The sequence below is a fragment of the Pseudorca crassidens genome, chromosome 8, assembly GCF_039906515.1.
Source record: "Pseudorca crassidens isolate mPseCra1 chromosome 8, mPseCra1.hap1, whole genome shotgun sequence".
NCBI classification, from domain to species: Eukaryota; Metazoa; Chordata; class Mammalia; order Artiodactyla; family Delphinidae; genus Pseudorca; species Pseudorca crassidens.
Genome location: NC_090303.1, coordinates 69,503,617 through 69,527,288, shown reverse-complemented (window position 1 = coordinate 69,527,288; position 23,672 = coordinate 69,503,617). Strand labels below are relative to the sequence as shown.

General features: G+C 36.6%; 1 protein-coding gene and 1 pseudogene across 3 annotated transcripts in view; one reads left to right on the top strand and one right to left on the bottom strand.

Moving 5' to 3' along the window:
- IMMP2L (inner mitochondrial membrane peptidase subunit 2) overlaps window positions 1-23,672 on the top strand; it is a 904,501-nt gene that overhangs the window by 305,820 nt on the left and 575,009 nt on the right. The gene's annotated exons all lie outside the window — the stretch shown is intronic.
- On the bottom strand, window positions 13,859-22,836 carry LOC137229542 (mitochondrial import inner membrane translocase subunit TIM14 pseudogene; annotated as a pseudogene).

Below are 23,672 nucleotides of genomic sequence, written 5' to 3'. Positions count from 1 at the left end.
ACTGAGATTCACAACTCTTGACTTCTTAGAATCTTTATTCTTCATTCCAAGTATCCAAATTTGTCATTTCTAGCACCGCACTTTATCATCCCCATGTGTGTTCATGCTGAAATCAAAGATTAATAAATGATAATTTTTAAATTACTATTTTTACCTACTGATACACTAATTTAGGCTGGTATGTTTTTTATTAAACTCATACACAAGGGAAACCTTATTGATAGGGTTAATTGAAAATTTCTATATTGTACTGTATTTTTTAAAACATAATTTATATTCCTGTAATTTGTAATACCTGTTGCAATTGCATAGCTCTTTAGAGAAAACAATCCTTTCCTCATATATTTCACATAAAAATAACTAATTCTTATAAATATTTTTAAGTAATGCAATCCATTATGATTAAAATGTTTTGAGAAATAGACTTATAAGGTATAAAAAAGTATTGTTATGAAAAGATTCTTATTAATATAGATCTTCACTTGGCTTATAGGTGTTCCCCCAAAATATCAAGTCTTTTTTGCTTCTTTAGTTAAACACAGTCTTTTTAGATCAAGTCAAAAAATGACCTACCTTACTACTAGTTTCTCCTCTGTAGAGAACTGGCCATGGGGCCAGTAGAGCTTGATCTCAGTATTGCAGAATTCAGGTTACAGTTTAGGTAAGCAATTACTTTGCTTCCTCAATTATCTTCTAGTAACCATAAATATAAGTATTAAAAAATGAAATTTTAACATGTTAATCTAAAAATATACTCTTATTCGTAAAGCCATTATTTCAGAGGGGATTGTTATAAATATGAGCCATTACATAGAAGATACACAAACATGAGAAGGTGCTTAGTGATTAATTGAAGGCCTTCATGCTGTTTTGTGAACATTTGTTAACAAATATTTGTATTTTACCCTTGACCTTCTTGTTTTCAATCGATTCACTTTTTTCTTCTCAAGTATGTACATTGTACTTCTTTGTGATCACCCCACATTTGAGGAATGACAGGTTAACTGATCTTCAATTCATTTCTCCAAATATCTGCTTCATTCAAATTTGTGATAGAAAGAAGCATATAGGAACACATCTTGTATGCTTCTTATCATTATTTTATTGATGTTCCAGCAATTTATTTATGAGCCTTCATGCAAAGTTGTGGGGTTTAGTAATAATACATTATAGTGCTGGAAAAGAAAACATGCTTTGTTTAGTTATTGATTCAAATGTCCTTTGGAAAAAGGTGTTTTAGAGATGTATAGGGCATATACTTTGTACCAGTGTAATCATTCACTGTGTTGTTTAAGCAAATAAGTTAGTTTAAATAAGCTCATAACAAGTTTTCAATTTATAGAGAAATGAATCAGTAGGACAATGAGAGGTGCAAAGTCTTAGAAGAATTTGCCTTGTATAATAATTGAAGAATCACTTGAGTAAAATCCCCACTGAACTAGCTTTTGTTGGACGAAACAATGCAATTATATTAAAAATTAATACTTCAGTGTAATGTGAAACCAATGCTGCCTGAATTATTATGTGCCAAATTAGGTTGCTGTAAACAATAGCAAAATGGGTAACTGCAAATGAAAGCACTGAGTTATTTATACTTGAAGTAGCATGTTTAATGAGATGCAGTGAAAGCAGAAAATGTTTAATTTTGTAACGGGTGACCTGAATCAATCTGTCCTACAGAATGTCAGGCTTCGGATTAATTTTCAGTTAAAAGAAGGTAACTGAACAACCACCCTTATTAATATATAATATGGACTATTTTATATTACTCTTTTTTAGTAAGAGATATGACATCTTTCGGGGGAAATATTCTAAGTTCCACATGAAACACTGCCAGCCAAATTAAGTCTTTGTTGGTTTTTTTCATCAGAGAATCTGAGAATGATTTGTTTCTTTCTAGTTGGATTATATTAAGATCATAATCTAATAAATCCCTTGAAGGAAAAACTTGTTTTGGTATTTGTCTGTAATATAATTGTGTGAGTCTAGTCTACTTTTATAAATTACTGGTAGTTTAAGATGATTAAGTTAAAATGATGGACTCGTGTCATATTTAGAAAGATCTCTGGACTTGTTGATCTACCCAGCTATTTTTTAGTTAAGTACCTGAAACTGCTTCTTGCCCTTGTGTTTTCTGTCTTTTAGAGGCATTACAATTCAGGTATTTTGAAAACTTCTTTCTCAGAGGGTGTGAATTCAGTGTATGATAATTTGGGCAATTCAGGGCAGAGAGCTGAATTATTGAAGGGCCATTTTGCACCACTTGAGGGGCGCTCAGTTTTATGAGTTTCCCGTGAGAGATACAGAAAAACACTTTACACTTTTACTCAAATTAAAAAACTTTTCACTCTAGGCAGCCTGGTCCTCTGTGAACAATGGACATAAAGTGAACATCTGTGTGATAATGAGAAGCTGCAAGTATCTTTTAAAAGTGAAACTGCTTATTTGTAAAAGTGAAGTGCATTTTGTCTTAATCCTCCTTCAATGGGAGGTTTCCTTGATACATCTTATTCATTTGGAGTTGGCTTCCAAACTGAATTAGAAGAAGAAATAACATGTAGCATCTTATACAATGAACCAAAATGTGTCCCTAACATCACACTTGTAACCACTTTAGTGTTAGGAATGTTATCTTATTTCTACATCTGAATTCTGCACAATTGTGAAAGTATGGTATTTTTAGAGAATATTGATTAGATTCAAACATTATTTTACAAATTCAAAAATTACTATAGTTCATTTGTGCATCAGTTGGAGATGTTTGGTTTAAAGGCAAAATGAAGTTTGATAAATGCCATTTTGTTATTCTGTAACTTTGGTAAATAAATGTTTTTGTATTCAAAAACTTAATTAGCAGAATACTTTAAAACAGGAAGAGCAGAAGCTATTTTTTTATGAGCTTGCTAGATTATTATCTAAATCAAGCACCTAACTCTTTTAAGTAAAAACAATCTCACTTTTCCAAAGAAACAACATGCAGTGTTGTTTAATCTCTGCATGCTTTAGTTTCCTTTCAGAGAGAAAATTTTTCATGGTTTATTCTTTTCAGTGGCGAGGCTTTAGACTGTTAGAGCTATTGAATATCTCTAAAAAATACAAGAAAAAGGTCAAAAGCATTTATTGTTTCCAGAAACATTCCTTGGTAATAGTGGCTTTGAATAATAGAAAGCAGATAAAGCTAGTATGTAGGAGTTATTTTCTGGTTAGAAACAGCATATACATAGATAACCTTTTCTTGAAAAGAATTTTAATGTTTAGTTAAAACTTTTGGTTTGGGCAATGATTACTACAGATGCTGTCTGTACTCTGATTGTTCTAGAAATGCTCATGTTAACCAGAGCATGAGCTTTGGAATTAGTAGACTTCATTTCAAATCCTGGGTCATCTATCTGTGGCTCCTTTATTTTTTAGATCTTGGACATAGTGCTTACCTTTCTTGAGGCTGATTTTTTCTTCACTTGTAAACTTGTATTCATAATTCGTAACCCCCAGGGTTTTATTAGGGTAAAGTTGACATACATGTGAAATTTTTTGTTAATTATACACTATAATAATATTATTGGACTTCCCTGTTAGCACAGTGTTAAGAATCTGCCTGCCAATGCAGGGGTCACAGGTTTGATCCCTGGTCCGGGAAGATCCCACATGCCACGGAGCAACTAAGCCCGTGCACCACAACTACTGAGCCCGTATGCCACAATTACTGAAGCCTGTGTACCTAGAACCTTTGTTCCGCATCAAGAGAAGCCACTGCAATGAGAAGCCTGTGCATTGCAATGAAGAGTAGCCCCCGCTCTCCGCAACTAGAGAAAGCCCACGTGCAGCAATGAAGACCCAATGTAGCCAAAAATAAATAAATAAATAATGTTATTATTTATTATTATTAGAAGGTGCTCTATAAAGCTATCTCATAATGAGTCATTTTAAGTGGAGAATTTTTTTGTAAAATGAATGATCTACACCTTCCTTTCCACCATTCCTCTGTTCCACTAATTTTATACTCTGAAATTTTCAAGCACTGTGTTTAAAATTGTATCTGTCAACATTGCACTTGTAATATGTCAGAACACATTCTACCCTCATGGAAAATATGGTATTCAATTTGTGGTTGAATTATTTTCTTTAATTATGATATTTGCAGTACTTTTGGAAGAGAAATTAGTCTCTCAGCATTGGCACCCATGTTGATCACTATGGGAAGAAATGCTTTAAAAATGTATTGGTAATAAGCTTTGAAGTTTTCTTCACGTCTTTTGGTGCTGAAAAATATTCCATTGTTTGGATGTACCACAGTATGTTTATTCATTCACCTACTGAAGGATATCTTAGTTGCTTCCAAGTTTTGGCAATTATGCATAAAGCTCTTGTAAACATCTGCATGCAGGCTTTTGTGTGGACATAAGTTTTTATTACTTTGGGTAAATACTGGGGTACTTGATTGCTACATTTGCAGTCAACTATGATTATAAGGAAAACAAACTTTGATTCCAAGTTAGGCAAAATATTAATTCCCAGTGAAGTATCCCATTGTTCCCATTAGTAGACATATATTACAAAATAAATCTATCCAGTTATTATTTGGGGGGTTTTTAAAAATAAAAATGTGAGGAAATGGAAAAAAATGCACTGATGTTAGTGATTATAATAGTAGGGGTTGTTGGAGTGCAGGTGGAATTGCTTACATAACTAGAAGTTTTCATCAGTCTAGAATTACTTGATGTATTAGTTTGGAATATAGATTAAAAATAGGAAGTGGTTATATCTGGGTATGGGATTGTGGATAATTAAAATTTTTTATATCATATTACTTGAATTTCATTTGAGAGTTGCATATAAGTTTACTATGTAAATTAGCATTGATAAGAGCTGAAGATTATTTTCCAGAAACAAAGTATACAGACTAGATAAGCATTTGTATGTAGCTTGATTTTTCTTTTCTTTTTTTTCTTTTTGTCTTTTTTTTTTAACACATTGGGCATCAGTTATCCAATAACCTAGTATTAGGTATACTGACATTCCACCATGAGGATTGAAGCAGTACTGTGAGTACCGTACTGGGCAGTGAAATGTCCCATTTCAGAGTGTCATCCATGAAATAGCATCCTTTTGTTCATTTCTGTTTACCAGATCAGAGATTGATAGGTGAATTAAAAAATGTTCCATAATGGCTATGGTCTATATTTGTAAGCTTTCCTCTTTGCAGATTTGCATATATTCAAAGGCTTTTAGGATCATTCCGGAATGCTTAGGACCATCCACTTTACTTTGAGATGAGAAAATTCAAACCAAACAAAGGCAAACAGATTTCTGCCCAAATGAGAACAGGTTAACTTACTTTTCTCTACCATTAATAGCCACCAAAGCAAAATTTTTCACTCAGAAATCTCTTCCAGTGAAGGTATTTGGGGAAAAAATGTTTAGCTCAAATCTGAGATAACTTGATACCTGTACTCTGTGTCTTAATGAATTTGTTCTAAATGATCTTGCTATTGTGGAGTTACATAATTTCTGCAAATATTTTCGTGTGGTACTTTAGCATTTTGAGAAACATTGATTTAGTTGCTGTTGTTTAAACATTAATGTATTTCACCGAAGAGTCTTGATTTCTGGTTTTCTTTAAATGTTATATCAGGACATGCTGCACCTAAAACTCTGCCTGGCAGTGGTTTTGGGGGCTGAGTTATCGCAAGTCCTCCCGAGTTCACCAAGGGCGCCACTGGGCCTGTTCACTTGCTTATATTACTTGCCTGGCTTTTGAAAGCATTTGACTTCATGAGCTTTGGCCTAAATACTTGTCTGACTTTAGATAAAGTTGTTTGCAGCAGGTTTTGAGAGCCTTAATACAAGTTGATACATACTTTGTGATTCTTTGGTAACTAACTTTGACCCCAATTAGTTTGTGTGATTTTGCTGAAACACAATCTTTAGATTCCCCTGACAAAAGCTCTTGGAGGGGTTCCTTCCATATATCATTGATGTTGCTTTTCATGACCTTGGCTTTGCCTTTCTGTAAAGGGCTTTATTTTCTGGCAGTCCCCACAACCAAGCAGAATCACATCTAGCTTCTAACCTCTGAGCCTTGCGTGTTCTGATGTCTGGAGCACTCGCCCACCCTCGTTCCTCTGGCTTCACATTGTCCTCCTCCTCCCTGGACAGCCTTCCTCACACTCCCTCTTCTTAGCCTGCCCACCATGCCTGGCTGAGGGCACGTTGAGACCTGACAGGCGCCATCTTTGTTGCACTCTATACCCACTCACTGCAGGTGAATATTCATTTAGTAAATGATTCTTAAGTTTTTCTCGTGTCATTTATGAGTCATAGTTCCCTCTTGGCATTGACCTTTAGGTAGTTTACATTTGGGGAAGTGTTTCATTTTAGTGGAGGAACGATAGACCTCCCCCAACCATGTCCCACCGCATCGCCCCACCTCCTCCCCTACCCCTCCTCTTCTTGCTTCCTGTAAAAACTCTAGGCGAGACCTTTTATCACATAGAATTTTATTGGATTACAATGTCTTTTATCTTCCATATTCTCTTTCTTACCATATTTTCCACTTACAATAAAGTTGGAAACATTTGTAGAAATTAGAGGAAGCCTAGGCAACATTAGTAAAATTTGTGAAATTTTTTAATGCTCATCACATCATTTTTACTTTAGAAAACATTTTATGTAGACTCAAACTAAATCTTCGTTCTTGTAAATAATGACATTGTCGATCTTAGAAACTAGTAACTCTTTAAATATATTTCCAGCGAGACTCTAAGGTTTTAGAATAATAATAGAAAACACCATTTTCTGACGATTGGGACTTGGAAAAAACAAGTTCATAAATCTGAAACAATATCAAAAGATATCTCTGAATAATTATCTTCATATTGTGCCAATATTACTAATTTTAAATAGACTCTTCACAGGTTCTCAAAAATATAATTTTAATTTAAATGTTCAAAATGCCCAGGTTAGCGTTGGCTCAAGCCTAATGCAATGTTGGAGCCACGTATTATTCTTTAGAGGCTGGTATTCGTTTCCTCTCCTGCCCTCCATCACAAGTTATTCCCTGTCCTTTATCCCTTTTCCAATGGCAATGTCCACTAACCTTTATCTTCTCAAATCTTGTGACAGCTATTTAAAATACCCTTGTGACAATATTTAGGGTGCTTGCTCATCTGTCATAATACTTTCGTATCTCTGTAATGTTTGCCAAGTCTGAGTTGATACTGCTCAATTCAGAATTTTTTTCATTGGCATATTTCTAATGGCCCCATACCCATTCATAAATGCGGGTGTGTGCATGTGCATGCACACACACAGGCACATTCTTTGACTTTCTCTTGTTGGTTGATGATGCTTACCTTTTACGTGATATATGATCATCCCTACCACCAGATGAATAAACCATTGCTTCATTTGAACCCATTCCTGAGGGAGAGAATCCTTCATGTGAGTTTGAGATAGAGAGGAAGATCATTCTTCATACTCTTGAATGACCTACTTTAAGAAGCGATGAGGGCTTCCCTGGTGGCACAGTGGTTAAGAGTCCGCCTGCCAATGCAGGGGACATGGGTTCGAGCTCTGGTCCAGGAAGACCCCACATGCCACGGAGCAACTAAGCCTGTGCACCACAACTACTGAGTCTGTGCCCTAGAGCCCACGAGCCACAACTACTGAGCCTGCGTGCCACAACTACTGAAGCTTGCGTGCCTAGAGCCCATGCTCTGCAATGAGAGAAGCCATCGCAATGAGAAGCCCACACACCACAACAAAGAGTAGCCCCGCTCGCTGCAACTAGAGAAAGCCCGTGTGCAGCAACGAAGACTCAATGCAGCCAAAAATAAAATAAAATAATAATTTTTAAAGAACAGTGATTATTGGTAAGATTCTGAGATATGTTCTCTTCTTCTTTTGTTAAAGCAAATTCTGTTTCTCTTTTCTGTTCTAGTCATAGCTTTCACAGATATGAAGTGTTTTGTTAGAAGAGAGTATACTAGGTGGGCCTTCAGAGCAGATCTTGTATTAGGGAATAAGACACATGAAGAAAGCAGTGACAGAGTGGCATTACATTTTTAGATGTAAGATGGAAGTTCAATAGAAATAGTACTGTTCCCCCAAATGGACAGCTTTTATCTTTAGAAGCAGTTTGTAAATTTTTAGTAACAAGAAGCAGATGTACGGAGTTAAGTCTTTTACTTCTCTAAAGTTGAAAATTTTACTTCTGTAATGGATGTAAGCTCCCTGTCATATAGGATTATAGCCCAATACAGGAAGGACTTTAAGATCTGTTGTTGAAATGACTACTCTCCATGCAAGAATATCAACCTTAACAACTTGAGAATTTGCTAGTGCAGTGTTTGTTCCTGACAGTTTGCTTCAGTTATATTGCAGCTTTTAATTCTATAAGAGATTTAGATGGAGAATTACTAGTGATGATGAACACTTTCAGCATAAGTATTTCATAATTCAACATATTAATAAATATATATTTCATATTCAGCATAATAAATATTTCTGGAATGATTGAATGGCAGGTGAACAAGGCAACATCAAGCTTAAAAAATGGTCTTTCTTCTGAAGTGAACTGCTGTTTACTTGGCATAAAAAGAATAAGGCAGGTTTTTCAGTAACAGTATTTTTCACCTTTAGACACTTGAGTCAGAAGAAAAGTGCACAAAAAGATTTGTTCTAGGACAAAAAAAATATCATACAGTCCTCTTTTCTTCCCTAGTAAAATACAGCTTACTAAATATAACAAAATAAGAAATGGTTATGGAAGACAGGATGATAGGTTGTTTCTAAATAATTGAATCATTATGGAAGATAATAGTATGTCAGAACCCAAACTTAATTCATTGAGGAATATTTATACGTTTATTTCTCTGCTTTTTGGAAAAATTCTAGCATGTTCCTGTTCCTAGCCTCCCAAATTTGCTCTCCTTCAATCAGTAGTCATGGTCTAGCTGTGCTTTTGGCTTTGGTTGAGTTGGAGGAGCATTTAGAGTGGTCATCTGACATGTCTGGAAATCTGGTGATGCACAAGGCCTTCAGAACTAAGAGAAATGGTTAAAAAAAAAAAAAAAAAAGCCCCAGCTAGCTCATTTGCATAACATGAATGGCTCACTATGTGAAATACAGCTGATGCCGGGCAGTTCAGGTGAATGAATTGTTCTCTGTGGCCTGTTAGATTTTTTTCTCCACTTCAGTAACTGCTTGGAAATGAAAATCATCTGGGCCCCTGGGTTGTGAAGTATTGTTGTCATGCAGTTCCCTTTTGTTTTCTTTTATGCTCGAGAGTTGGAGCTATTAAAGGCAGCTTCATTTATTGTTTAGTTGAATCAGAATGACTGCAATTCCACAAACAAATTGGACTTCAGTTAGGAGTGCTTTGTTATAAATAATCTTGGAAGAGATTGGATTCTTTCCTAGCTGATATACTTCAGCTGTATGTTAAAATCAAAATCTCAAAGGGATTGATTTATTGATGATCTGAGTGATAGCTGAGCTACACCTGTCCTCATCCTGCTCTCTTTTGCTGTCTCTAATTCCCTAGTGTATTCAGCAAAAGTTTATGGTAAGGGAAATAAATATTCTATTTTCTGAATTATTCTTTTCATTTTAGCCTCCACTTAAAAAACAAACAAACAAAAAAACACCAAAGTAGTTCTACAGTGCACAGCCCTTTCAGTGAATACTTCTTCATGATCTGGAAAGAAAACCTGTTTCATAGATTGGTTAAGGGCATTTTTCATGGTTGGGTTAGGTGAATCATATTTTCCATATACAATGTTAGGACATTTTGAAATTTAACAATATGTTTTTTGCTACAGGCTTCAAATACCTAAGCAATACCTGTAAGCACCTCCTTTCATTGACTGTAAAAAAAAAAAATTTTTTTTTTGTCCATTAAAGTGTATTTATTAAAGTGTCCATTAAAGTGCTTCAAGTTATTTGGTGCATAAATCATCTGGACACATGGAAAATCTGGTAGTTTCCTCCTTGGTGGAAAAGATATATGTGTGTATGTATGTATGTGTGTGCATATGGCATGTACTTCGTACTTACATATAAAGATAAAAGTCAAAACTGAGCATACATTTGCTTAGACCTTGGTCCTTAACTATAAATGCCATAATAAGTAGCACTTTGCTTCCTTGATTCATAAATGCTACTGTGGTCAGTTATACTGTCAGTAACAATCATTTCATGTAAGTAGACTAAGTTGGCATTAATTTTCTTATACATTGTTTTTTTCTTGCTAGACACTTTACGTGTGTTATTTAACTTGAAATAAATATTATCTCCTTTTTTACAGGTGAAAAAATTAACATTTAGAACTGTTAAGTGACTTACCCTTAAATCACACAGCTAGTAAGTTGTAGAGCGAATATTTACATCTCTGTCTATCTAGCTCCAAAGCTTATGTATTTCACCTTTCCTTTCTACTCACTGTCTCGTATAGAGATAAAGTTTTGACAAAGCAGATCATATTTTCAATTTGATACATGATAGAAAACAGTGGTGAATGTGTTTAAAGCGACCTTTTTTTTTCTGGAAAGATCTGTTTATAAATTAGAATTGTTATTTTCCTCAAATGAGGCACACCCATGGTGACTTGGAGTATATTAACATGTTTTAGATGAATACACTCTTATTCATAATATTCAAAAGCATATTAAATTAATAGTTTTAGAAAATAAGATGCAGGGCTTCCCTGGTGGCACAGTAGTTGAGAGTCCGCCTGCCAATGCAGGGGTCGCAGGTTTGTGCCCTGGTCCAGGGGGTTCCCACATGCCGCGGAGCGGCTGGGCCCGTGAGCCGTGGCCGCTGGACCTGCGCGTCCGGAGCCTGTGCTCCGCAACGGGAGAGGCCACAACAGTGAGAGGCCCGCGTACCGCAAAAAAAAAAAAAAAAAAGAAAATAAGATGCAAATGTGAATTAAATGTTTGTCTAATTCAAACATAAAAACATAAGGTATTGTTACCTTAAGGTGTTTCGAGCAAGAATGTGCACATAACACTGTAGGGTTGACCTGTGCTGATGTGCTGTTACTATTGTACCACATGTGTTTTAGGTGCTCTATGGTTTACCTTTTAAAAGCATTTAGTGTTCATAAGGTATAAGGTCTGATGTCTAATGTGCCGTTGATAAACAGTTCATTGTGGCAGAGACTTAGGAGTGGGGGTTGGAATGGGAATGATGATGTTTACTTTTTCTGACACGCCACTAGCATGCTTCAGAAAGAAATTTGGCAAAGCTAATTGGAGAGACTACCAATACTATAAATTAGGTCCATAGCTTAGACTTGTGAGTACTAGCCTTTATAACAGACTTGACAGCAACACAAATCTGTTAAAAGAAAATGGAACTGTCCTTGACATGAAAAATGGGATTGTCATAGATACAACACGTTGTGCAGTTTTTCCTTTTAATTACTGTATGAGAACAAAATCATGTTTTGCAGCTGGTCCTTCTTCATTTTCATTTGCCTTGACTAAATCTCACACCTAGGGGTTTGAAACATGACAGACAACAGGTGTGACTCTGTATCTAATAAACCACTGTAGTTTCTGTCCTTCCTTTAAAAATTGGCTATGTTGTAAACATCTGTAATACTAATCAAGACAGCCTTTTTCCCCTACTTCCCATACCATGGTTAGATTATATGTCTGAATCAAATCACAAACTTAAGTTATTAAATTACTCTTGCTAGAAGAATAGATTTTAAAGGAATGATGAGTTTCAGTCAGTTAAGTGCAGCTGGCAAGCAGCCATTCATTATGGCCTAGTGTGACGTTGATTTTTGACTAGAAGAAATGGAAACATAGCAGTAACTGTGTATCCTTAAGGAAACATTATATATTATTGATGTACTTTGTCTCCTTAAAAGCCACTACCAAAACCTTATTCAAATTGAATTTTGATTGTACTGATAAGGAAATCTATTCATAGTCGAAGTCAAAACGTTCATTATTGTGAAAATGAGATGCTAATCCCAAACTATGACCTTAGCAACTATTTCTACCACTGTTATTTAAGGACACAAGGTGTTTTATTATACACAAGACCTCTTTTTTTAAAGCAAAAATTACAAAATACACTTAATTACATTTAGTAGGAACACGTGGGCTGACTCATTGTGCGGATTAAATAGACTATCGAAACAAAATCAGTTGATTTGGCTCATTTTTTTTCTCCTACATTTTCTCCAGTGATTACTGCTCTCATCTACTTGCCAAATTGATGGGAGTTGGCAGTAAAAAATAAGCAGTTGAAAATGTGGGAGATTAAGTTTTCTGAATTTCATAGAGGGTCATCAGAGGGAAAAATTACAAAAAGAGTTGGTCTTAACGGGTTGATAGGTTGCATTATGAATTGTCTGTTTTCAGTTACAATCACCTAGACCTAATTTTAGAACCCTTGCCTTAAGAGAATGTTATTTTTGTTTTCCATATTTTGATAAATACGGTAGTTTTAACAAAGAAGGTGTTCATAATTCTTGCATGATTTGTCTTGTCATTAAGTGTCAGAACCTTAGATTCTAATTGTATTAAGTCTGTGAAAATTAACAGTGGAAAGTGGTACAGTGTTTAATTTGCATAAATTAGGCCTTGTTGAAATTAGTGTCTAGGATATTGAATATTGGCTTCAGGGTCTGATCATACTGAATGCTGTACATAATGAAGTCTATTTGTGTAAGGCAAATAAATGAAGGGGGTGGTTTCAGGGACAGTAGGTAGTATTTAGTCACAGCTGTAGCTTGAATAGCAAACTGGCTATGGGATAGTGTTGAATTTAATGGGGATTTGAGCCAGTCATTCTCGTTCCAATTGGCAGAGACCTGGAATGAGTCCAAATTTGCGTATGAGGAAGATGTTCTGAGGCAGAGGCCCTGGAAGGGTTGCTGCTGCTTTGGACATAATGACAACAAGCCTGATTCATCTTCTTCAGCTAGGTTGGGGGGTACATCTTGATCTTCTCTACTCCTCCTCCACTCTGATGATGAAAGCTACAATTATTGCAATTATGGCAAGTATTACACGCATTCCCACTTAATTTTCAGAATAATTCTGAAAGGTAGTGTTTTTTTTGTTTTTTTTTTTCGGTACGCGGACCTCTCACTGTTGTGGCCTCTCCTGTTGCGGAGCACAGGCTCCGGACGCACAGGCTCAGCGGCCATGGCTCACGGGCCTAGCCACTCCGCGGCATGCGGGACGTTCCTGGACCAGGGCATGAACCTGTGTCCCCTGCATCGGCAGGCGGACGCTCAACCACTGCGCCACCAGGGAAGCCCAGTTGTTATTCTTATTTTTACAGATGTGAAAATTAAGATTCAGAGAATTTAAAGAACTTAATCAAGGTCATTCAGCTAATAAGTGGCAAAATTTAGACTCAAACTAGGTCTGTCCGATTGCAAAACCTTGACTTTTCCATCCACCACCACTATTACAAATTATCAAAAAAAATTAGAATAATTTTTCTCTGTAACATGTCTATATTGGGTCAGCTTTCAGTTCAGCTTACATCATAAAAGCTATTTTCCCACATGACTATTTTACCTTCTAACAGATCTTTTATCACTCATATTCTTCTTTTAGGTTATTTGGAGTGGGGGCTTAAAAGACAGGCAGCTGCTGGATTCTGTTCCTAGACTGACCCTGGAATCACCCCTGCCCTGTTTTATCTGTCTCTACCAGCTTGCAAGTGATGCTTTTCTGCATCTCCAATCTTCCAGGCTTTTATAATATTAAGTTATTGAGTGTGTGCCATATATAAGGCTCTCATATATAGTATTAAATCAGTAAATCATGGAAGAAGGAGAAAAAGGAAGAGGAAAGAAGAAAGAAATTTGTTAGTTTGGGAAATTGAACATTTCAGAGACAGATTGGGTTTACTTCAGAAGCCACCTTACCAGTCCATCTCTGGTGTGCTGTCTGTGTTACTTTCCCACTGAGCTGAGGTCTCCCAAGTGATGGCTCCTGAGTTCATATACAACTAAGTGATTTTTTTTTCTTTTTTTTTAGCTTTGAGGCATTTTATTATAAAAAGCTGGTACTCATATACATAAATAAGAACTTAAAATTCATCATACATTTACTTCATTTTTTAGCTTGACCTTCTAGTAAATCTTTAGCTTCATTGATTTTGGCTGCTATATAAGGAGATCCTCCCTTGTCTGGGTGATTTAAAAGCATGATTCATTGATGAGCGTCTCTTATTTTTCCCTTATTGGCAGTAGGGCTTACACCTAGTATTAATGCTGCTTCCCGTTTTGTCATTTTGGGTTCAAACCCACCTCTGTAATAGACACCACTGAAGGCAGATTTTGGTAGACTTTGAAAAACTTGTTTTACTTGAGGCTCCATATGCTTCACGGCTTGCAAAGCGTAACAGCCTGCAAATCCTGCAGCAGCAATGGTCAGTCCAGCTGCTACCACTGTACTGGTTCCCGCTACCATGGGAACTACCATGGTTCCCCCTGGGCTCCTCTGCTTCCACTGGGAGCACAGTTCATCCCACCCCACCAACTCTACACCTTTCGATTTTTCTTTTTTTTTTTTTTATGAAAAAAGCCCCCCAAATGAGTCAGTATGGTGAATTAATTAGGAAAAAAGTATGCATTTCTGTGAGATTTGTAAGCTATTTTTATTGGTGCTTGTGAATGCTTTAAATTGAAGATTCTTTGTTCCTGACATTCTAAGCTGCTTCTAGGTCCACAGAAACAAACACACTGGCAAAAATTCTACATCCTAACTTCTATCTAAATTTCATAAGAAGGATAATTGAAGTGTCGTTATGTAAATTCACGTTTTTTTGGTCTACACTAAAAACTGAAGAAAATAGCTGTAGGAATATTAGGCATGCATTCATTCATTCCACATTTATTATTTCTTTTGTATCATGTGTGATATTGAATCTTTTTGTGTGTGAAAATGATTTTGTTTAGTCGGGGTTTTTATTTTTGAGGAGTTTTTTCCGTTTTCCATTTTGAATTGTCTTACGATTCAACTTGACTTTCTAGAAGGCACTCTGAAATTTGGCAGTATTCCTTATAGAAGAAATTACTATACTTGACAGTTGTATTACATGATATTCTGTGAGAAATTCTCAGAGGAGTATCTCAGTTATTTTCAAAGTGTCTCCACTTAAAAAACTTTTTTTTTTTTTCTGTGGTATGTGGGCCTCTCACTGTTGTGGCCTCTTCCGTTGCGGAGCACAGGCTCTGGACGCGCAGGCTCAGCGGCCATGGCTCATGGGCCCAGCCGCTCCGCGGCATGTGGGATCTTCCCGGACCGGGGCACGAACCCACGTCCCTTGCGTCGGCAGGCGGACTCTCAACCACTGCGCCACCAGGGAAGCCCTTAAAAAACTTTTTAATGAGCATTATAGTAGTATTTATTCATGATTCTCTGACTTACTTTATTTTGCTCATTTACTCAGTCATCGTTGATTCATTCATTTTCAGTTAATAAATATTTACTAAGCCCCTAACATATGTGTTGCTCTTGGCAGATGAAATGGATATATTTCCCTTATGACACGTATCCTGTGTTGGGGAAGACAGATTAAACAAAGAAACACACTAAGTTGACAACTGGTGTGAGGAAAAGAACAGTGTGTTATGAGAGAGACAGCAACTCACCTGAGAATGAGCAAGCAGGGAAGGCTTCATTGGGGAAGTAAAATTGAGCAGAGATCTGATGGATGCTGAAGAGTTATTTAGCTCCATCAAGATTTGGGAGGAAGGCTATGTACATGTAGTTAACCCTCTGTATCCACAGATTTTGTATCTGGGGATAAGGAAGGCCGACTGTACCGTGTCATTTTATATAACGGACCGGAGATTTGCGGATTTCAGTGTCCATGAGTGGTCCTGGAACCAATCCCCCCACAGATACTGAAGGAGGACTGTACCCTAAGGAGGGAACGAACTGGCCTTTTTGGAAGAACCAAAGAAAACCTATGTGGTAGTTAGAGTAAAGGCTAAAGTTATGCAAGATGGGGTTTGCCATTTGACGATTTTCATTTCCAGGCATGAAGTGAAGTTTGCTAAGCTTTCATGCATTGTTTATAGTAGTAGGAAATATATGATGGTGTAAATATCAGAATAATTTACCTTAACCATTTGAAAAATGGAGACAGCTTCGTGTTATGTTAGATGTCAGTTTTTAAATACTTGGAAAGGTAGACAGACCAAGTAATTTGATTGCTATAGGACTTGTGAACAATTCTTGGTTTTAGTTTTATAAATATTTTTCCTTGGGTTTTGCATGTACACCCATACACCACTTATTTAGCTGTTTTTCTTTAAAGGAAATCTTGTATTGTTTATTAAAGTGTTTAAGAAAATCTCTATCAAAATTTTTATTTACCTACCATATTATCTTTAAAAAGGCAGGGTGGAGTTAATTTCCTCATTTGCTTTGTGTGTTATCTTCTTGCAAAATGAAAACCCAAAGTCTTTTTCCAGATTACTGTTTTAAACTAAAGTAAAACATAAGACATACTAACCTATGGGTTTTTGGATGTGTACGAATGTGATTCTTTCAGGGACAGTGTGATCCTTGAAATAGCAATGTAACCTAAATATTTTATTAAAGAGCTGCTGGAAGTGAGCATATGTTTTGTTTGTGACTAGTATAATTCGTTTTGTATGTCACCGTCCAAAACTATTAACTCCTTTATTATGATATTTATTATTATAGAAGATTCCAGTTGCATTCTTTGTTAAACTAACTCCTCTTAAGTTCTGCCTTGTGGTACCAAGTGTTGTCTTGTTTTTGTCCCTTAAGGTGACTTGAAATTCTTTGTTGCTTCGGTGCAAAATTTAAATATATTCTCTCTTTATTCCTTCCAAACTCCAATATATTACTAGTTGACTAATCTGATAAAGTGGTTAAGGAGAATATGTTTATTGGTTAACGCTATTGTCTTGTACCTTAATTAATTCTTTCACTATTTTAAAACCAAAGGAATAACAAATGCAATAGAATATTACTGTGAGTTGAACGTAAGCAGTCTAAAATCTGTATATATTTCATAACTTTTTCTTAATTTACGTTTCTTAAGTACTGTTTTAGGCTAGATATATTATCTTAAAAAATGGCATTTTTGCCATTCTGCTATCCTATCTGATTGCTGTGCCGAATTCCTCGTCTGAGCTCCAGACATCTGCATCTAATTATCTGCCTGACATCTCCACCTGTATATCTCAAAGGCATCTCAAACTCAGCATCATTGCAGACTGGACCAGGTTCTCTGCCAGTGTTTTCTATCTTAGTGAAGAACAACCACAACACATCCAGTTGTGTAAGTGCCATGTCTCAAATTTATCCTTGAAACCTCTTGCTACCTCATTCCTTATATTGCTTCCACCACAAAGATCTATTGATCTTATGTTCATCCACTGCCGTCCATCTCCAGTGACATTATCTGAGTCCAGGACGACTACAAGCATTGATTAACCTGTGTCTCTTCATCTACTCGGCTTCATATAACCTTTTGTCCCACTTGATCCAAAGTGATCTTTTGAAAATTCAAGTTTCCTATCATGTGAATAGCCTTCATTATCTTCACTTATTTTAAGATGAAGACCATAGTTATTAAGGTAGCCTAAATGTCCGCATAAAGTCTGTTATCTGCCTGCCTCTCTAGCCTCACCCTCCCCATTTTCATGTAACATTTGAAATAAAATAATGTATGCAAAAAAACCTATAAGTTGTAAAACAAACAAACAAAAACACCAAAAAACCAAACCAAACAAAAAACTGAACAACCACGAATCTGCCCCCCAACTTAAAACTCACTGCATCTCCCTGTGGGTGCCTCTTCATTATCTTTATTATCATTATGTCTTCCTGCTGAGATGTAAACACTATCCTGATATTTGTATTTTTATAAACCTTTGCTTTACAAAAACAAATAGCATGATCTGAGAGAGAGTGAGAGAGAGATTGATTTTCCTTACTTAGAGATTTCCCTTACCAGCAGTGCATTAAAACTGTTTTGTTACTGAATCTACTTGTATGACCATTGAAGGTCTCCTCAAGAGTTAGTCCCTATGTCACCTGAGGTGAAAGTCTTTTTCAGATTCCTTTGCTTACTTAGCTGTCTATATTCCAGCTTCGTTGACTGTTAATTTTTGTTCCTTGGTGATCGCTCGTTTTTCCCTTCCTCCAATCCCTGCCCATCATAGGGATTCTGTTGCTTTTGTCGGATCTCGCCTGCTTCCTGTTAACATCTGCCCATTCTTTTTTTGTTGTTTTTTTTTTTGTTCGTTTGTTTCTTGCGGTACACGGGCCTCTCACTGTTGTGGCCTCTCTCATTGCGGAGCACAGGCTCCGGACGCGCAGGCTCAGCGGCCATGGCTCACGGGCCCAGCCGCTCTGCGGCATGTGGGATCTTCCCGGACTGGGGCACGAACCCGCGTCCCGTGCATCGGCAGGCGGACTCTCAACCACTGTGCCACCAGGGAAGCCCAACATCTGCCCATTCTTTACTCCCAACTCAGGCATTTCTTTTCCAAATAAAACTTTCTTTGTCCCCCTTCCTCAGTAACCCCAAGCCCAAGTCAGTTTCCTTTGTTCCAGATACTCCTAGGTCTGCATTTCCTTTCTTTAGATTGTACCTTATTTTGTAATTGCATAGTTGGTAATGTGTTTGATTACGGCCTCTCTCTCTCTCTCTCTCTCCCTCCCTCCCCCGCACCCACTCACTAAACTGAGGAAGGGGTATCATAGCATTATAATATCTTTAGGGCTTGACACAGAGCTTGGCATCTGAGTGGTGCACAGCAATTACTTAGTGAAAAAAGAAAAGAATGAAGAAATGAATGAGTAAACGTAACTCTACCTCAGCCTGAAGTTTCCTGTAAAACAGAGCTAGCATTTTCCCACATTCATTTTCTTTCAAGATAAGCTATGAAGTTTAAGGTTTCTTGAAATTATACAACACTTTTATAATATATTAATAGTGTCATCAAAACTATTTTAAAAATAAAGGTAAAATAAGTATTTGATCTCGTTGATCTTTCTTCTGCATTTCTTTGCTTTTCAATCTCTTTATTCCTCAGATCCCTATGTGATCTAGAGTATGGAGGACCTTGCTAATATTTGAGTTGATATCAGACCTCAGCAGGTACTTGTGAAGTGAAGAAGTGAATTATTTACAAGAAACTATCCTTCACGTGTATTAAATTGGTTGTAGAATGATCCAGTGTTGAAGAATACTGAGCACCAGGTACCCCACTTTCATCATTAAAACAATGCCCTCAGCACACCTTTCTCTTTCCTATGCCATCATAACAAATAAAGACCTTGTTACTTCATCAACTCATTATCGTTTGGTTTCTATTTGGTGAAATCTAAAGAGATCTTCTGTGGTTATGGTTAGAAATTTATTAAGACATGCAAATCCCCGTTTCTTAAAACTCAAAATAAACCATACGCTAGCCATCCTACACTATCCAGGGTCCTTTCTGGAATTACATCTAAGAGCTGAGAAAATGCAACACAGAGATTTTTACCAAAGCTTACATAATCTTCAGTTCTTTATGTTTGGGCTTTTTCTGAGCATTTCTCCAATGTAACATTTCCTGTATATTTAGACATAGTAAATGAAAAAATGCTTCTGATTGAACCTTATCAAACATTTGCCTTTGAAATGCAAAAGCCTAGTGCACCCTAATGGCATGGAGTATTCTAATATATGCAATAATTCCTTTTCTCTTTTAGTCAAACACCCTGGAAATTCCTCATTAAATCCTATTTTATCCCTCATTGAGGTCATTCCCCGTGATAAATTAAGCACTTAAATGACACATGTTATCCTAGAAAGATGGAAGATGGCTGGGAGGGGCCTGGGGTGAGGTGATACGGGAGCATTTGGAACACGTGTAGCACATTCAGCAGGACCTTTCCTATCAGAAACCAGGGAGGATTTCAACTCTAAGAAAAAGTGGTTTCCTTGATTGCCTGACTGTAATGTTCGTAGCCAGAGCTGATAAAATCATAGCTGGTACATATGTATCACTATCCTAACCCGTAGTTTAGATGCTTTTAATAATTGCAATATTTGAAGTACAAACTACTAGGTATAAAATGAATAATATTGTAACTCAACTATATTCTTCAATATAAAAAGGGAAAGGATTCTTAAAAAATAATGTTCAGTATTTTCTTTGAAACAGAAATTAAGCATTGCTTAAATCAATAGTTTTTTTTAAGAATGAGACATGTAATTACTAAGAATTGATTTTGTTTCCATTGGAATATATCTGTCATCAATTTGGAGAGAAATTATTTTATTATTTATTTATTTATTTATTTGCGGTACGCGGGCCTCTCACTGCTGTGGCCTCTCCTGTTGCGGAGCACAGGCTCCAGACGCGCAGGCTCAGCGGCCATGGCTCACGGGCCCAGCTGCTGCACGGCATGTGGGATCTTCCCATACCGGGGCACAAACCCGTGTTCCCTGCATCAGCAGGTGGACTCTCAACCACTGCGCCACCAGAGAAGCCCGAGAGAAATTATTTTATAATAAAGGTGACTGAGTAGAAGAACTGAAGGTTTGTGTACTGTTGGTGTGTTGGCAAGTTGTTAGTATTTCAGATATATGACAAATAAGGGCTTAGTGTGACATTAATAGTAGGTAATTAAAAGAAAAACTGGCATTGCTAGTGCTTGTTGACTTACCTGTTTTGTACTTTAATGCTTACTGTTATGTCTTGGTCATTTTTGAAAGGTATAAATTATTTTACCTTTTGTTTTTACATATATCCATATTTTTTACAATGTAATAAATTGCCTCTTTCCTAAAATGGAGGAAGCCCTTTGTTAAATTTCTTTTTAAAAATTGATAGCTAACTGTAAGAGCAGAGGCTATATTTAATCATAGTCTTTCTTTTGTAAATAACTATAGAATGTTTATGCATTTTGGACAAAGCTTCAGGGGCAGAAAAGCTGCCCTTGCTCAAGTTAAGAAGTCTCATACAAAATTCACTGGACTCGCTCAATATATGGTCAGTTTCTGGGAATGGATACAGCTGTGAACTTCAACTTGTTCCCCAGTCCTCTGTACATCCAACACATACTTGAGAGCTGACCTGTGGATGTGCTGGTCTTGGTCATTTAGTCCCCAGGATCATTAGGAAGCTACTTTGGTTCTTGTGCTTGAAGCTCCATGCTGCCTGGCTTTTGGAAGATATTTCCAGATAGAGACCTTTTTGCTTTTTGCCTCCCCCCGCCCCCCTGCCCCCATAAAAGGAAAGTTCTTCTTGTGGAGTCTGATTTTTTTTTTTTAAATGATAACCTAATGTTCTCCTGATACAAATTGATTGAAACAGACTTAGTTGTATTAAGTACTCTGATGCCACACACGTTGTATCCTGGCACACGTCCCAAATGCTCCTGTTCCCACCTTGACAGCTGTTTAGGTCTGTGGCTTTTATTTATATGCTGGCATCATGTGGCTAGTACTTACTCTTAAATTCAGTAGAAGAGAATTATTTTGTTTTCAATAAAGTTTTTTTTATAAAGTGCAAAGATGAAACTATTTCAACAGCAGATAATCTCTTAATGAAAGGATTCCTGGTTAACCCAAAGAAGCCAATCCTCACATTATTTCTGATAGATTTCTGTGGCCTAGGGTTATATTTCAATAGAAGTGGTTTAGGAATCTCTACATGCTGTTGAAACCAAAATTTGTCATGTTAGCCTCTCTAATAAATACAACTAATAAGAAAACAGATTAATAGTAGAAAGAAATTTTCAAAGTTTTGATTCACTTGAAATGTTATAAATACTAATCTGGATTAACTTTAAAATGGGCTATGATGTGATATGTTTTTTTCTTGTATGTGCTAGAATTCTGCTTATAAGAATGCTTTATTGTTAACATATTTAAATGTAAAGAGATATGTATTGACAAACATACACACTCATCATCAGATGTCTGTTACATGCTTGCAGTATTAAAAGTGATTCATTCCTGACTTATGCAGAATTATGAGAGCAGCCTTATTGAAGGTTTCTATTCAGTTTTTGTCTTTTTAGGCAGTGACTTTATAGACACATATATGCTTTGGGATTCCTTTTTACCATTGTCCTTAGAGACTGGCAAAGGAAGTTGTAGGTAGATATGGTTTTGTTCAGAACAGGTTTCTAATATGCATTTTTTCCTCTTGGGTGCTAAAAAAACCAAAAACAAAAAACAAAAAAAAAAAAACCTGGCTCTTACAGTAAGCCTAAAAGAAAACAGGTAGAAAGTGTATGATATATCCCACTTCCTTCTTTGCTTATTGATTTTTGGGAACATATGTTGACCAGAGGCAGAAAGTTTGTGGTCTCTTAACATAATGATTTGGGGAGCAACTGAAATGTAGAAAAAAGGGAAGAAGACAAAGAAGCAATGTTAATGGAATAATGCAGAATAGTGTGAGAAAATGCACACTGGTCTAAATGGAGTACTGCTGAGAAGGAAATAGTGGTGTGGCTCTTTGTACCTTGAAACTGGCAGTAGTGTCTGGTGAGTGCTGCTTTCTGTGCTACCAATGCCAGAGAAAAGATGTCTGGAACCTTTGAATGCTGCTTGCTCACCTCATCTCTCCTTCCCCTCCCTTTATTCCATGTCAACATTTTCTGTGTGCTCATTTGCCCTCTCATCTATTACATTCCTTTTTTATCCTGACCCCTCCCGTTTCATCAGGGATATCAATTCACCAGTCAACTAACCCTTGGAAGTTGGCGTTTTCCAGTCATTTCCTCTCCACTGATTATTATCTTCACACATATCTTGACCCATATCTTGCTCATGTGGTTCTATGTAGTCCTGTTCCTTCTGTCCCATCACAGTATTGCTCTATTATTTCCTTTTCCTTGTAGCCTATTTTCTAAAAGGATGTTACAATGCTGTGGACTCAAATATCACATGTGATCATGCCCTTTCTGGAAAATGAACCAAAGATCATAACCAAAATTTGCCTGCTTTTTTTTGTTGGCAGAGTTAAAATTTCTTCCTTCACATTTCATTTACTTTATATTTAGCTAGAATTATGTTGATATAAAATGAAATTGTACCCTAACCTTCCTGTTACTGTGATAATCAAGTTGATCATCATATACCAGGATTTCAAAGAGCAGCATTGATCAAATAACTGAATGGCTCTTAACTAGCTGTTTGATGTTGGATTCCCTAGAAGCTGATGCTAAGGTGAGGATTTATTTGCAAATAATAAAGTGAGAAACAAGTTAGGGAGTAATAAATGGGAAAGGCAGGACTGGGAAGGGAAAGAAGGGGTGTAATTTCAGGCAAAGTCTGTCCAAGTGCAGCTGAAGTTTAAAATTTCATGCAAGTTCTGTAGTATGAATTATGCCACTGTTCCAACCCAAGTTAAATGAACTGGACATTTATACTTCTATACCTGTCAACCACTGACTAAGGACCACAGGACTACAGGGTAAGGGAAGGTGGGTGCTTGCCACAGTTGGACAAAAGGGCTCTAGTTAGCCTTAGGACAGAACAACATTTATGAGTGCTATTTTTTGAAGCAAAATTACACTGAAGTGTAAGAGGCACAATATGTATTATAATGTGCACAGGTCTTGTTGAAGAATTGTGATAGAATTAGATAATTTCTTTTCCTTTCTACTCCATAACTCTGCTCCTTTCTACACCATTTTCTT